The 16,893-nt window shown below is 43.7% G+C and overlaps 4 non-coding genes and 1 pseudogene across 4 annotated transcripts; all 5 read left to right on the forward strand.

Moving 5' to 3' along the window:
- Positions 1-1,051: 1,051 nt before the first annotated feature.
- Positions 1,052-1,242, forward strand: LOC130342201 (U2 spliceosomal RNA). Its single transcript, XR_008881887.1, has one exon. It is a non-coding gene; the product is annotated as a U2 spliceosomal RNA (small nuclear RNA).
- Positions 1,243-3,340: 2,098 nt separating this feature from the next.
- LOC130342202 (U2 spliceosomal RNA) lies at positions 3,341-3,531 on the forward strand. Its single transcript, XR_008881888.1, has one exon. It is a non-coding gene; the product is annotated as a U2 spliceosomal RNA (small nuclear RNA).
- Positions 3,532-10,337: 6,806 nt separating this feature from the next.
- Positions 10,338-10,513, forward strand: LOC130342163 (U2 spliceosomal RNA; annotated as a pseudogene).
- A 2,085-nt stretch (positions 10,514-12,598) lies between these two features.
- On the forward strand, positions 12,599-12,789 carry LOC130342203 (U2 spliceosomal RNA). Its single transcript, XR_008881889.1, has one exon. It is a non-coding gene; the product is annotated as a U2 spliceosomal RNA (small nuclear RNA).
- Positions 12,790-14,908: 2,119 nt separating this feature from the next.
- LOC130342204 (U2 spliceosomal RNA) lies at positions 14,909-15,099 on the forward strand. The gene has a single exon (XR_008881890.1). It is a non-coding gene; the product is annotated as a U2 spliceosomal RNA (small nuclear RNA).
- The last annotated feature ends 1,794 nt before the right edge of the window (positions 15,100-16,893 follow it).

A 16,893-nucleotide genomic window follows, 5' to 3' on the forward strand; every position in this document is an offset into this window, starting at 1 on the left:
GAAGAAAAAGAAGAATAATACGCCCAGAAAAGAGGCGAAAAGGAGAAAAACGTAAAAAAACGTGAAAAAAAAGTAAGAGGAAGAGAAGGGAAAAAAAGGTGGAAATGGGTTTAAAAGTGATTTCGGCGGAGAAATATATATATATATATATATATATATATATATATATATATATATACGCGCACACACACACATATATATAAACGTATTCTCCGTTGAGATATTGCAGCCGCTGCTGTGTCCAGGCCCAGGAGCCTTAGCACTGTGCTGTGATGTCACTCAATACCACTGACATCACTAGGTGTAAACAACATCTCTCCTTTGCTGTGTATGTGACTATGGAGCTGTTTGGTGATGTCGTCTATTATGGCCTTCATAGAAGCAACAGGAGATTGTTGCATCCATCTAGAACCCTCAGAACTACAGTGCTATGATGTCACTCACTTCCACAGGCCTTGCAGAGTGTAAACAACAACAACCCAGCTTTGTTGTGTATGTAACCATAGGGATTTGTGATGTCACCTAGAACCTTCACAGCAGCGACAGCTTTATGAGGAGCATCAGCACTGCTCTGCCTGAGCAGAACCATCACCGCCATAGGTTGTCAAATAACCCGGGTTTAACCCACACAGGTAAGTCCAATGGGGTGCAGGCATGTCCTCTATGCTTACAGCTTCCCGTGGGTGTTGGTTTGATACCGTTTGGGGACAGCCAAGGAGGCATCTGCAGGCAACAAAGGTAGGTGTGTGCTTGTGTGTGTGTTTCCTATGCAGATCCTAAGCCCAGTGTCACATGCAAGTAGGAGGAGTAAGAAGGGTTCCTGGCAAATCCGGGTTATGGATTGCATTTAAAAAGGCCCCGTGGGAGTGCAATGGGCCCCTGTCTTGCTGCTTAGCAATAATGGTATGGGTTTAGGTTCTGCTGTGTGTACTGGTGGTTGACTGCCCCCCAGCCCAGAGTGTGCATGGAAAATTGTCTGGCAGCCTCCCTGACAGCAAGCAGTGATAGTGCCCATGAAGGGCACCTTGTTGGGCCCGCCCCTTTCACGGTTATCGCTTCTCGGCCTTTTGGCTAAGATCAAGTGTAGTATCTGTTCTTATCAGTTTAATATCTGATACGTCCCCTATCTGGGGACCATATATTAAATGGATTTTTGAGAACGGGGGCCGATTTCGAAGCTTGCTTCCGTCGCCCTATGCATTGACCCGATATGGCAGTATCTTCGGGTACAGTGCACCACCCCCTTACAGGGTTAAAAAGAAAGATTCCTACTTTCATTGCTACCTGCTTGCTGGCTAGCCAGCTAGCCAGCCCTGTGGGCCTTGCTGCTGCTGCAGCCAAAAAACAAAAGGTGGTGCTGCTGCTGCTTCTGCTGCTTCTGCTTCTGCTTGTGTCTGGCCGCTGTTGGAGCGTCCAGGCACAGGACTTCTGCTGCTGCTGACTAAATGGCCTCCTTAATTGGATCATTTGAGTAGCCAGCACACCTGTGCAGGTAGGGCATGACATGATAGGCAGCTGCCTTGATAGCGGGTGGGTGCTGAATGTTCCTAATTGACAAAATAAGATTAATGCTTATGAAGAAATATAAAATCTCATCCCTTCCCCAATATCGCGCCACACCCCTACCCCTTAATTCCTTGGTTGAACTTGATGGACATATGTCTTTTTTCGACCGTACTAACTATGTAACTATGTAACATAACATGGGGGGGGGGGGGGGTCTCCTGGCTGTTCACACAGGTGTGTCATTGCTGTACATTGACCATGCATTGCTTCTGTGGTATTGCAAAGGCAAAGACAAATGCTTCCAGCCATCCATTGCACTAATGGATTGGTCATCAGCTGGCTGTCTATGTCCCGCATCAATATAGACCAAAGTACAGAGGGTTAGGCTATGCTATTGTGCACCTACCTGATGCATCAGAAGGTGCGAGGCCCTTGCTAAATTCTGTGCACAGACTTTGAGATCTATACTTTAGACTGTATCTAAACCTGCTCCAACATGGACTGACATTCTGGCCTACTTTCAGCCGATGCGACTTGTCTGTCGCTGAACAGTCGCTTTTTATGTATTCAGCACCTATGTATAATGTTGTAAAAATGCTCTAGAAGCTAAAGTCGCAGAAATGTCACACATATTTGGCCTGCAACTTTCTGTGCGACAAATTCAGACAGGAAAAATCAGTATAAATCCTTAGAAAATTATCCCCCAGTGTCTCCATCTGCTGGCGGTATTGAATAAGCATTGCTGCACTGATGGGGTATGCATTAGACGAAAAAAAAGAAGAAAAAGAAGAATAATACGCCCAGAAAAGAGGCGAAAAGGAGAAAAACGTAAAAAAACGTGAAAAAAAAGTAAGAGGAAGAGAAGGGAAAAAAAGGTGGAAATGGGTTTAAAAGTGATTTCGGCGGAGAAATATATATATATATATATATATATATATATATATATATATATATATATATACGCGCACACACACACATATATATAAACGTATTCTCCGTTGAGATATTGCAGCCGCTGCTGTGTCCAGGCCCAGGAGCCTTAGCACTGTGCTGTGATGTCACTCAATACCACTGACATCACTAGGTGTAAACAACATCTCTCCTTTGCTGTGTATGTGACTATGGAGCTGTTTGGTGATGTCGTCTATTATGGCCTTCATAGAAGCAACAGGAGATTGTTGCATCCATCTAGAACCCTCAGAACTACAGTGCTATGATGTCACTCACTTCCACAGGCCTTGCAGAGTGTAAACAACAACAACCCAGCTTTGTTGTGTATGTAACCATAGGGATTTGTGATGTCACCTAGAACCTTCACAGCAGCGACAGCTTTATGAGGAGCATCAGCACTGCTCTGCCTGAGCAGAACCATCACCGCCATAGGTTGTCAAATAACCCGGGTTTAACCCACACAGGTAAGTCCAATGGGGTGCAGGCATGTCCTCTATGCTTACAGCTTCCCGTGGGTGTTGGTTTGATACCGTTTGGGGACAGCCAAGGAGGCATCTGCAGGCAACAAAGGTAGGTGTGTGCTTGTGTGTGTGTTTCCTATGCAGATCCTAAGCCCAGTGTCACATGCAAGTAGGAGGAGTAAGAAGGGTTCCTGGCAAATCCGGGTTATGGATTGCATTTAAAAAGGCCCCGTGGGAGTGCAATGGGCCCCTGTCTTGCTGCTTAGCAATAATGGTATGGGTTTAGGTTCTGCTGTGTGTACTGGTGGTTGACTGCCCCCCAGCCCAGAGTGTGCATGGAAAATTGTCTGGCAGCCTCCCTGACAGCAAGCAGTGATAGTGCCCATGAAGGGCACCTTGTTGGGCCCGCCCCTTTCACGGTTATCGCTTCTCGGCCTTTTGGCTAAGATCAAGTGTAGTATCTGTTCTTATCAGTTTAATATCTGATACGTCCCCTATCTGGGGACCATATATTAAATGGATTTTTGAGAACGGGGGCCGATTTCGAAGCTTGCTTCCGTCGCCCTATGCATTGACCCGATATGGCAGTATCTTCGGGTACAGTGCACCACCCCCTTACAGGGTTAAAAAGAAAGATTCCTACTTTCATTGCTACCTGCTTGCTGGCTAGCCAGCTAGCCAGCCCTGTGGGCCTTGCTGCTGCTGCAGCCAAAAAACAAAAGGTGGTGCTGCTGCTGCTTCTGCTGCTTCTGCTTCTGCTTGTGTCTGGCCGCTGTTGGAGCGTCCAGGCACAGGACTTCTGCTGCTGCTGACTAAATGGCCTCCTTAATTGGATCATTTGAGTAGCCAGCACACCTGTGCAGGTAGGGCATGACATGATAGGCAGCTGCCTTGATAGCGGGTGGGTGCTGAATGTTCCTAATTGACAAAATAAGATTAATGCTTATGAAGAAATATAAAATCTCATCCCTTCCCCAATATCGCGCCACACCCCTACCCCTTAATTCCCTGGTTGAACTTGATGGACATATGTCTTTTTTCGACCGTACTAACTATGTAACTATGTAACATAACATGGGGGGGGGGGGTCTCCTGGCTGTTCACACAGGTGTGTCATTGCTGTACATTGACCATGCATTGCTTCTGTGGTATTGCAAAGGCAAAGACAAATGCTTCCAGCCATCCATTGCACTAATGGATTGGTCATCAGCTGGCTGTCTATGTCCCGCATCAATATAGACCAAAGTACAGAGGGTTAGGCTATGCTATTGTGCACCTACCTGATGCATCAGAAGGTGCGAGGCCCTTGCTAAATTCTGTGCACAGACTTTGAGATCTATACTTTAGACTGTATCTAAACCTGCTCCAACATGGACTGACATTCTGGCCTACTTTCAGCCGATGCGACTTGTCTGTCGCTGAACAGTCGCTTTTTATGTATTCAGCACCTATGTATAATGTTGTAAAAATGCTCTAGAAGCTAAAGTCGCAGAAATGTCACACATATTTGGCCTGCAACTTTCTGTGCGACAAATTCAGACAGGAAAAATCAGTATAAATCCTTAGAAAATTATCCCCCAGTGTCTCCATCTGCTGGCGGTATTGAATAAGCATTGCTGCACTGATGGGGTATGCATTAGACGAAAAAAAAGAAGAAAAAGAAGAATAATACGCCCAGAAAAGAGGCGAAAAGGAGAAAAACGTAAAAAAACGTGAAAAAAAAGTAAGAGGAAGAGAAGGGAAAAAAAGGTGGAAATGGGTTTAAAAGTGATTTCGGCGGAGAAATATATATATATATATATATATATATATATATATATATATATATATACGCGCACACACACACATATATATAAACGTATTCTCCGTTGAGATATTGCAGCCGCTGCTGTGTCCAGGCCCAGGAGCCTTAGCACTGTGCTGTGATGTCACTCAATACCACTGACATCACTAGGTGTAAACAACATCTCTCCTTTGCTGTGTATGTGACTATGGAGCTGTTTGGTGATGTCGTCTATTATGGCCTTCATAGAAGCAACAGGAGATTGTTGCATCCATCTAGAACCCTCAGAACTACAGTGCTATGATGTCACTCACTTCCACAGGCCTTGCAGAGTGTAAACAACAACAACCCAGCTTTGTTGTGTATGTAACCATAGGGATTTGTGATGTCACCTAGAACCTTCACAGCAGCGACAGCTTTATGAGGAGCATCAGCACTGCTCTGCCTGAGCAGAACCATCACCGCCATAGGTTGTCAAATAACCCGGGTTTAACCCACACAGGTAAGTCCAATGGGGTGCAGGCATGTCCTCTATGCTTACAGCTTCCCGTGGGTGTTGGTTTGATACCGTTTGGGGACAGCCAAGGAGGCATCTGCAGGCAACAAAGGTAGGTGTGTGCTTGTGTGTGTGTTTCCTATGCAGATCCTAAGCCCAGTGTCACATGCAAGTAGGAGGAGTAAGAAGGGTTCCTGGCAAATCCGGGTTATGGATTGCATTTAAAAAGGCCCCGTGGGAGTGCAATGGGCCCCTGTCTTGCTGCTTAGCAATAATGGTATGGGTTTAGGTTCTGCTGTGTGTACTGGTGGTTGACTGCCCCCCAGCCCAGAGTGTGCATGGAAAATTGTCTGGCAGCCTCCCTGACAGCAAGCAGTGATAGTGCCCATGAAGGGCACCTTGTTGGGCCCGCCCCTTTCACGGTTATCGCTTCTCGGCCTTTTGGCTAGATCAAGTGTCTGGTCAGGAGGATCCTGGGAGTTTGTCCTACCTTTTTCAAGGGGGGTTGCTACGAGGAACCGAAAAGGCGATCGACAAGATGGGTGTTCGCATCCGTTACCTTACATCCGGTGAAACGCGGATTCGTTTTTCCTTTCGCTTTGATGTTGATGAAGACAAGCAAGAACTCGTCCAACTTTCTTATTTTGTGAAAGAAACTCTCTACAAGCTTCTTGGGGTGAAGAAAGAGAACATCGTCTGTCTCAGAGATCCTCGGAAGGGCAGCTTCATCTTAACTCTGGACTCTGCTTATGCATGCCAGAATCTTTTTGAGAAGCTGAAAAGCAATCAAGACCTTGCTGAGCTTGATGGGATCACGGTCACAGTGTTGTATACTGGAGGTGATATTCCTCTAGTTGTGTGTATGCACAATCCCTTTGTGACTGTGTCCCATATTGAGCTCTTTTTGGGGAAATACTGCAGTTCTGTTAAGTATTCCCATAAGGTGATGAATTCAGAAGACCTATGGACGGGGAAACATAAGTTTTTTGTGAAAATGAAGGAGGATGCTACTGGCATTGGAGGGTTGTGTCATCCACCCTCCAACTTTTCTATCGGTCGGGATAAGGGCTATTTGTTTTATCCCGAGATGCCTACTTTTTGTAGGAAATGTAAGAAATTCGGACATACTATGGAAGTTTGCACGGACACTACAGTTCGCTGTGGTCGGTGCAATCAAGAAGGCCATGTTTCTAAGGACTGTGCTAAAATTGTCTGCAACATTTGTGGTGAAGAAGGCCATGCCTTTAAAGATTGCAGTCTCCGTTCCAGTGTAGCTAGATCGTGGGCTGACCGTGTAGCGGGGAGAGTGGGTGTAGTGCAAGCTGAAGTACCACCTGCGAAAGCACCCCAGCGGTCTGAGGCGCCTTCAGAAAAGCCGGCTGTAACTTCTGATGGCGTGGCGGAGCTTATGGACCTTTCTGCTGCTGTGCCTGAGACAGAGGGGAGACCTTCTGTGGAGGGTTCTGGTGGTGGAGGGTCACTAGTGAGCAGTGAAGCCATGGAGGTTGGCGTGAAGGAGATCAAGCGGAAGAAGGAACTCGGAGATGAGCCACAACTTGGCATTAAACGGCCTGTCAAAAAAAGCTCAGACGAATGTGAGGACAGTCAACATGCATGGAGGCCTTCTATAAGATCAGCGTCCGATCCAAAAAATATCAAAGAGTTCGAAAGCCCGGAGTCACCTGTGGGTTTCATATCGGACTCAAACTCCAGTAGCGAATAGCTTCCTTAAAGTGCTCCTCTCTTAATGTGAGAGGTCTAAAGAGCCCTACGAGAAGGGCTGCTTTGTTTAGTTTTTTAGAGACCTTGGACTGTACTCTGTTCTTTTTACAAGAATGTGGAATTGAACATAGTCCAAATTATGTGGACCTTTGTCGTGGCTGGACTTTGGGACCATCGGTCTGGTCAGGTGACAATCTGAACAGATCTTCAGGTGTTGGGATCTTGTTTAGAGGTTCAGATGTACAAGTTTTGTCCTTCTTAGAAATTATACCTGGTAGAGCGCTATTAGTTAATATTAAGTACAATGGCTCGGAGATTAAGCTTTTTAACATCTATGCTTCTCCTGAAAAAAATGAGAGAGCCGACTTGATTAATGATATTCAGGCTTTTATCCCAGGTTCAACACCTATTTTAATGGCTGGAGATTTTAATTGTTGTATGAGTGGTGATCATCGTGAGAGTGGAAGTGTGCATGTCAGAGTGGATAAAACAGAGAAACAGATTAAGAGTATGACTGAGGATTTTAACTTTACCGATGTCTGGAGGAGAAAATACCCAGGCGACCCTGGTTACACATGGGAAAATAATGTCTGCAAATCCAGGATTGATTTTATTTTTTTATCGGAAAGTTTTAATCTAGTTGATGTTTCTCTTTTATCGAATATTTTCTCTGATCATAAGTTATTATATGCACATGTCACTTTACCTGGCCTAGAGAAAGGCAGAGGCGTTTGGAAGCTCAACACTACTTTATTAGAGGACATGAAAACAAAAAATGATTTTATCGCTGATTATAACAAATGGAGATTGCGTCAATCCCAATATAAAAATATTTTGGATTGGTGGGAGGATGTTAAAAAGTGGACTAAACTGTTTTTTATCCGTGTGGGCATCCAAAAGGCTAAGGAGAAAAAGTTATGGTTTAAAATGTTAAACACTAAAATCCAAACATATTATAAACTAAAGCAAGCCGGGCTTGAGATGGATGATGTTATTGCTCAGACAAAAAATGAAATAAAAAATGCCATTAGTCAAAAAGGAAAAGAAATGATTTTTAACAGCAAGGTGCAATGTCTGGAGAATGATGAAAAGTGTTCGAGATTCTTTTTTAAGAAGGTGGTGGGAAAGAAAGAAATGATATCTGTAATAGAAGGGAAGATAACTAATGAAGAGATGTTGCGAGAAGCACAAGTATTTTATCAGGAGCTTTTTAATAAAAAAGATATTGATATTTCCTTTACTAATGATGTTTTAGATACCTTGGATTCAAAACTTGACAAAACTGACCAAGAGAGCCTTTGTGATGAAATCTTTTTACCTGAACTTTTAAGCACTTTTAAGAGTTTTTTAAATGGTAAAACACCTGGTTCGGATGGGTTGCCAGTTGAATTTTATCTGTGTTTTTGGTCCATTTTAAAAGATGATCTTTTAGGTATTTTTAACTGTGCTTTTAAATCTGAGATTTTACCTGCGTCCTGGAGAGATGGTGTTGTTACTCTGATTTTTAAAAAAGGAGACATCTCTAAATTAGAAAATTGGAGGCCTATTACCCTGCTAAATACAGACTATAAGGTTTTAGCAAAAATTTTAGCAAATAGGCTCAAGCAGGTAATTGCTAAGGTTATACACAGTGACCAAGTATGCGGAGTACCTGGAAGGAAAATAAGTGATCATCTAAACCTTGTAAAAGATGTTTTATGGTATCAGAAACAATGTGATCAGAAATTGGCAATTTTATCCTTGGATTTTCAAAAGGCTTATGACCGTGTTTCTCATGATTTTTTATGGTTGGTTTTAAAGAAAATGAATTTTCCTGATTTTATTGTTGGAAAAATTGCACTTTTATATAAAAACTGTTTTAGTCGTATTTTAATTAACGGTTTTTTATCCCAAGAGGTATGTTTACAGTCTGGGGTGAAACAGGGGTGCCCCCTATCACCCATTCTTTTCATATGTGCAATAGAACCTCTGTTGAATGTTTTGAGAAAAGATAAGCTCATTAGAGGAGTGCCAATCCCTGGAAGTGGAGGACAGAGCGTAAAGACGATAGCATATATGGATGATGTTAATATTCTATGTTCAGATGAACCATCCCTGAAACGTGCTATCAGACAGACAGAATTTTTTTGTGAGGGCTCTGGCTTCAAATTAAATAAAAATAAATGTGATTGCTTTGCAATAGGGAATTGGGGCAATACGGAGGTGAATGTGCAATATGATAAAATCAAAATCTTGGGTGTCATCTTTGACAATGAAAATAATGGAGAGGAAAGCTGGTCCATCGTCAAAGAGAAAGTGCAAAGGAAAATAAGTTTTTGGAAAATGAGGAAATTAACAATAGAAGGAAAAGTACTGATAATGAAAGCTTTGTTGCTACCTATCATGCTATATTTAAGCTTGGTTTTCCCACCGAGTGAACGCACCTTAAAGTTTTTAAACAAGATTTGCTTTCATTTTTTATGGGGGTCTAAAATGGATAAACTCAGGAGAGATGTAATGATGAAGACAAAGAAATTGGGGGGTAAGGATGTGCCTGATTTAAAAAGGTTTTTATATATTCACTTTTTTTCTATGTGTTTTAATGGCTTGCAAAGAAACTGTTATTGGTCTTATTTTTTAAAATATGCTGCAGGTCACATTTTCAGAAAAAGAAAGTGGATAACCTTACCTTTAACGTCCCCAATCTTATTTATTCCCCCAGCGCACTATGTGGTTTTAGAAAAGATTATTCGTATTTATGGCATTGCTAATTTTAGTCAAGAAATTTGTAGTAATGCACGAAAATTAGTTCCTGAAATCAGGAAGATAGAACAGATTTGCTTAATATCTAATTATTCCACTGAGAAATCTCTAAGAGTTTGGAGGATGGTGAATATGGGATTCTTATCTAATGACTTAAAAGATCTGGCCTGGCAGATAGCACATCAATGTTTGCCTACCAGAGAATTCCAACACAGAAGAGGATTGTGTCGTAGTGCAAAGTGCCCGAGAATGGGGTGTCCTAGTGAGGAAACAGTTTTACACCTTTTTTGGAACTGTTTTTACGCCCAAGAGATATGGCATTTGATAGGACCCTTACTAAAATTCATTTCTGATCTTAATTTTTTAAATCATGAAGTTATTTTATATGGATTTTATAATGTTTTATCTGTGGAGAAGTCTCGGGTTTTGTGGATTAGTATAAATTGTATTAAAATTGCACTATGGAAGACGAGGAATATTCTTCTTTTTAAAAGAGACACTATTACCTCTAAAAATTGTGTTCGCCTAGCTCTTAGTGAGATGTATGTTTTCTATTTATTGGATAAAAAAAGATTAGGTCACAAAGTGGCTAAAAGTCTTTGGAATCTACATCTGTGGAATATGCTTTTAGCAGACTAAGTGTAATCTGGACTGCGTAAGGTCTTTTAGTCTAAGAATATTATATCTAAAAGTAAAAAATCTGTTCTTATCAGTTTAATATCTGATACGTCCCCTATCTGGGGACCATATATTAAATGGATTTTTGAGAACGGGGGCCGATTTCGAAGCTTGCTTCCGTCGCCCTATGCATTGACCCGATATGGCAGTATCTTCGGGTACAGTGCACCACCCCCTTACAGGGTTAAAAAGAAAGATTCCTACTTTCATTGCTACCTGCTTGCTGGCTAGCCAGCTAGCCAGCCCTGTGGGCCTTGCTGCTGCTGCAGCCAAAAAACAAAAGGTGGTGCTGCTGCTGCTTCTGCTGCTTCTGCTTCTGCTTGTGTCTGGCCGCTGTTGGAGCGTCCAGGCACAGGACTTCTGCTGCTGCTGACTAAATGGCCTCCTTAATTGGATCATTTGAGTAGCCAGCACACCTGTGCAGGTAGGGCATGACATGATAGGCAGCTGCCTTGATAGCGGGTGGGTGCTGAATGTTCCTAATTGACAAAATAAGATTAATGCTTATGAAGAAATATAAAATCTCATCCCTTCCCCAATATCGCGCCACACCCCTACCCCTTAATTCCCTGGTTGAACTTGATGGACATATGTCTTTTTTCGACCGTACTAACTATGTAACTATGTAACATAACATGGGGGGGGGGGGGGTCTCCTGGCTGTTCACACAGGTGTGTCATTGCTGTACATTGACCATGCATTGCTTCTGTGGTATTGCAAAGGCAAAGACAAATGCTTCCAGCCATCCATTGCACTAATGGATTGGTCATCAGCTGGCTGTCTATGTCCCGCATCAATATAGACCAAAGTACAGAGGGTTAGGCTATGCTATTGTGCACCTACCTGATGCATCAGAAGGTGCGAGGCCCTTGCTAAATTCTGTGCACAGACTTTGAGATCTATACTTTAGACTGTATCTAAACCTGCTCCAACATGGACTGACATTCTGGCCTACTTTCAGCCGATGCGACTTGTCTGTCGCTGAACAGTCGCTTTTTATGTATTCAGCACCTATGTATAATGTTGTAAAAATGCTCTAGAAGCTAAAGTCGCAGAAATGTCACACATATTTGGCCTGCAACTTTCTGTGCGACAAATTCAGACAGGAAAAATCAGTATAAATCCTTAGAAAATTATCCCCCAGTGTCTCCATCTGCTGGCGGTATTGAATAAGCATTGCTGCACTGATGGGGTATGCATTAGACGAAAAAAAAGAAGAAAAAGAAGAATAATACGCCCAGAAAAGAGGCGAAAAGGAGAAAAACGTAAAAAAACGTGAAAAAAAAGTAAGAGGAAGAGAAGGGAAAAAAAGGTGGAAATGGGTTTAAAAGTGATTTCGGCGGAGAAATATATATATATATATATATATATATATATATATATATACGCACACACACACACATATATATAAACGTATTCTCCGTTGAGATATTGCAGCCGCTGCTGTGTCCAGGCCCAGGAGCCTTAGCACTGTGCTGTGATGTCACTCAATACCACTGACATCACTAGGTGTAAACAACATCTCTCCTTTGCTGTGTATGTGACTATGGAGCTGTTTGGTGATGTCGTCTATTATGGCCTTCATAGAAGCAACAGGAGATTGTTGCATCCATCTAGAACCCTCAGAACTACAGTGCTATGATGTCACTCACTTCCACAGGCCTTGCAGAGTGTAAACAACAACAACCCAGCTTTGTTGTGTATGTAACCATAGGGATTTGTGATGTCACCTAGAACCTTCACAGCAGCGACAGCTTTATGAGGAGCATCAGCACTGCTCTGCCTGAGCAGAACCATCACCGCCATAGGTTGTCAAATAACCCGGGTTTAACCCACACAGGTAAGTCCAATGGGGTGCAGGCATGTCCTCTATGCTTACAGCTTCCCGTGGGTGTTGGTTTGATACCGTTTGGGGACAGCCAAGGAGGCATCTGCAGGCAACAAAGGTAGGTGTGTGCTTGTGTGTGTGTTTCCTATGCAGATCCTAAGCCCAGTGTCACATGCAAGTAGGAGGAGTAAGAAGGGTTCCTGGCAAATCCGGGTTATGGATTGCATTTAAAAAGGCCCCGTGGGAGTGCAATGGGCCCCTGTCTTGCTGCTTAGCAATAATGGTATGGGTTTAGGTTCTGCTGTGTGTACTGGTGGTTGACTGCCCCCCAGCCCAGAGTGTGCATGGGAAATTGTCTGGCAGCCTCCCTGACAGCAAGCAGTGATAGTGCCCATGAAGGGCACCTTGTTGGGCCCGCCCCTTTTACGGTTATCGCTTCTCGGCCTTTTGGCTAAGATCAAGTGTAGTATCTGTTCTTATCAGTTTAATATCTGATACGTCCCCTATCTGGGGACCATATATTAAATGGATTTTTGAGAACGGGGGCCGATTTCGAAGCTTGCTTCCGTCGCCCTATGCATTGACCCGATATGGCAGTATCTTCGGGTACAGTGCACCACCCCCTTACAGGGTTAAAAAGAAAGATTCCTACTTTCATTGCTACCTGCTTGCTGGCTAGCCAGCTAGCCAGCCCTGTGGGCCTTGCTGCTGCTGCAGCCAAAAAACAAAAGGTGGTGCTGCTGCTGCTTCTGCTGCTTCTGCTTCTGCTTGTGTCTGGCCGCTGTTGGAGCGTCCAGGCACAGGACTTCTGCTGCTGCTGACTAAATGGCCTCCTTAATTGGATCATTTGAGTAGCCAGCACACCTGTGCAGGTAGGGCATGAGATGATAGGCAGCTGCCTTGATAGTGGGTGGGTGCTGAATGTTCCTAATTGACAAAATAAGATTAATGCTTATGAAGAAATATAAAATCTCATCCCTTCCCCAATATCGCGCCACACCCCTACCCCTTAATTCCCTGGTTGAACTTGATGGACATATGTCTTTTTTCGACCGTACTAACTATGTAACTATGTAACATAACATGGGGGGGGGGGGGGGGTCTCCTGGCTGTTCACACAGGTGTGTCATTGCTGTACATTGACCATGCATTGCTTCTGTGGTATTGCAAAGGCAAAGACAAATGCTTCCAGCCATCCATTGCACTAATGGATTGGTCATCAGCTGGCTGTCTATGTCCCGCATCAATATAGACCAAAGTACAGAGGGTTAGGCTATGCTATTGTGCACCTACCTGATGCATCAGAAGGTGCGAGGCCCTTGCTAAATTCTGTGCACAGACTTTGAGATCTATACTTTAGACTGTATCTAAACCTGCTCCAACATGGACTGACATTCTGGCCTACTTTCAGCCGATGCGACTTGTCTGTCGCTGAACAGTCGCTTTTTATGTATTCAGCACCTATGTATAATGTTGTAAAAATGCTCTAGAAGCTAAAGTCGCAGAAATGTCACACATATTTGGCCTGCAACTTTCTGTGCGACAAATTCAGACAGGAAAAATCAGTATAAATCCTTAGAAAATTATCCCCCAGTGTCTCCATCTGCTGGCGGTATTGAATAAGCATTGCTGCACTGATGGGGTATGCATTAGACGAAAAAAAAGAAGAAAAAGAAGAATAATACGCCCAGAAAAGAGGCGAAAAGGAGAAAAACGTAAAAAAACGTGAAAAAAAAGTAAGAGGAAGAGAAGGGAAAAAAAGGTGGAAATGGGTTTAAAAGTGATTTCGGCGGAGAAATATATATATATATATATATATATATATATATATATATATATATATATATATATATATATAAATATATATACGCGCACACACACACATATATATAAACGTATTCTCCGTTGAGATATTGCAGCCGCTGCTGTGTCCAGGCCCAGGAGCCTTAGCACTGTGCTGTGATGTCACTCAATACCACTGACATCACTAGGTGTAAACAACATCTCTCCTTTGCTGTGTATGTGACTATGGAGCTGTTTGGTGATGTCGTCTATTATGGCCTTCATAGAAGCAACAGGAGATTGTTGCATCCATCTAGAACCCTCAGAACTACAGTGCTATGATGTCACTCACTTCCACAGGCCTTGCAGAGTGTAAACAACAACAACCCAGCTTTGTTGTGTATGTAACCATAGGGATTTGTGATGTCACCTAGAACCTTCACAGCAGCGACAGCTTTATGAGGAGCATCAGCACTGCTCTGCCTGAGCAGAACCATCACCGCCATAGGTTGTCAAATAACCCGGGTTTAACCCACACAGGTAAGTCCAATGGGGTGCAGGCATGTCCCCTATGCTTACAGCTTCCCGTGGGTGTTGGTTTGATACCGTTTGGGGACAGCCAAGGAGGCATCTGCAGGCAACAAAGGTAGGTGTGTGCTTGTGTATGTGTTTCCTATGCAGATCCTAAGCCCAGTGTCACATGCAAGTAGGAGGAGTAAGAAGGGTTCCTGGCAAATCCGGGTTATGGATTGCATTTAAAAAGGCCCCGTGGGAGTGCAATGGGCCCCTGTCTTGCTGCTTAGCAATAATGGTATGGGTTTAGGTTCTGCTGTGTGTACTGGTGGTTGACTGCCCCCCAGCCCAGAGTGTGCATGGAAAATTGTCTGGCAGCCTCCCTGACAGCAAGCAGTGATAGTGCCCATGAAGGGCACCTTGTTGGGCCCGCCCCTTTCACGGTTATCGCTTCTCGGCCTTTTGGCTAAGATCAAGTGTAGTATCTGTTCTTATCAGTTTAATATCTGATACGTCCCCTATCTGGGGACCATATATTAAATGGATTTTTGAGAACGGGGGCCGATTTCGAAGCTTGCTTCCGTCGCCCTATGCATTGACCCGATATGGCAGTATCTTCGGGTACAGTGCACCACCCCCTTACAGGGTTAAAAAGAAAGATTCCTACTTTCATTGCTACCTGCTTGCTGGCTAGCCAGCTAGCCAGCCCTGTGGGCCTTGCTGCTGCTGCAGCCAAAAAACAAAAGGTGGTGCTGCTGCTGCTTCTGCTGCTTCTGCTTCTGCTTGTGTCTGGCCGCTGTTGGAGCGTCCAGGCACAGGACTTCTGCTGCTGCTGACTAAATGGCCTCCTTAATTGGATCATTTGAGTAGCCAGCACACCTGTGCAGGTAGGGCATGACATGATAGGCAGCTGCCTTGATAGCGGGTGGGTGCTGAATGTTCCTAATTGACAAAATAAGATTAATGCTTATGAAGAAATATAAAATCTCATCCCTTCCCCAATATCGCGCCACACCCCTACCCCTTAATTCCCTGGTTGAACTTGATGGACATATGTCTTTTTTCGACCGTACTAACTATGTAACTATGTAACATAACATGGGGGGGGGGGGGGGGTCTCCTGGCTGTTCACACAGGTGTGTCATTGCTGTACATTGACCATGCATTGCTTCTGTGGTATTGCAAAGGCAAAGACAAATGCTTCCAGCCATCCATTGCACTAATGGATTGGTCATCAGCTGGCTGTCTATGTCCCGCATCAATATAGACCAAAGTACAGAGGGTTAGGCTATGCTATTGTGCACCTACCTGATGCATCAGAAGGTGCGAGGCCCTTGCTAAATTCTGTGCACAGACTTTGAGATCTATACTTTAGACTGTATCTAAACCTGCTCCAACATGGACTGACATTCTGGCCTACTTTCAGCCGATGCGACTTGTCTGTCGCTGAACAGTCGCTTTTTATGTATTCAGCACCTATGTATAATGTTGTAAAAATGCTCTAGAAGCTAAAGTCGCAGAAATGTCACACATATTTGGCCTGCAACTTTCTGTGCGACAAATTCAGACAGGAAAAATCAGTATAAATCCTTAGAAAATTATCCCCCAGTGTCTCCATCTGCTGGCGGTATTGAATAAGCATTGCTGCACTGATGGGGTATGCATTAGACGAAAAAAAAGAAGAAAAAGAAGAATAATACGCCCAGAAAAGAGGCGAAAAGGAGAAAAACGTAAAAAAACGTGAAAAAAAAGTAAGAGGAAGAGAAGGGAAAAAAAGGTGGAAATGGGTTTAAAAGTGATTTCGGCGGAGAAATATATATATATATATATATATATATATATATATATATATATATATACGCGCACACACACACATATATATAAACGTATTCTCCGTTGAGATATTGCAGCCGCTGCTGTGTCCAGGCCCAGGAGCCTTAGCACTGTGCTGTGATGTCACTCAATACCACTGACATCACTAGGTGTAAACAACATCTCTCCTTTGCTGTGTATGTGACTATGGAGCTGTTTGGTGATGTCGTCTATTATGGCCTTCATAGAAGCAACAGGAGATTGTTGCATCCATCTAGAACCCTCAGAACTACAGTGCTATGATGTCACTCACTTCCACAGGCCTTGCAGAGTGTAAACAACAACAACCCAGCTTTGTTGTGTATGTAACCATAGGGATTTGTGATGTCACCTAGAACCTTCACAGCAGCGACAGCTTTATGAGGAGCATCAGCACTGCTCTGCCTGAGCAGAACCATCACCGCCATAGGTTGTCAAATAACCCGGGTTTAACCCACACAGGTAAGTCCAATGGGGTGCAGGCATGTCCTCTATGCTTACAGCTTCCCGTGGGTGTTGGTTTGATACCGTTTGGGGACAGCCAAGGAGGCATCTGCAGGCAACAAAGGTAGGTGTGTGC

This window comes from Hyla sarda, unplaced genomic scaffold (genome assembly GCF_029499605.1).
Source record: "Hyla sarda isolate aHylSar1 unplaced genomic scaffold, aHylSar1.hap1 scaffold_643, whole genome shotgun sequence".
NCBI classification, from domain to species: domain Eukaryota; kingdom Metazoa; phylum Chordata; class Amphibia; order Anura; family Hylidae; genus Hyla; species Hyla sarda.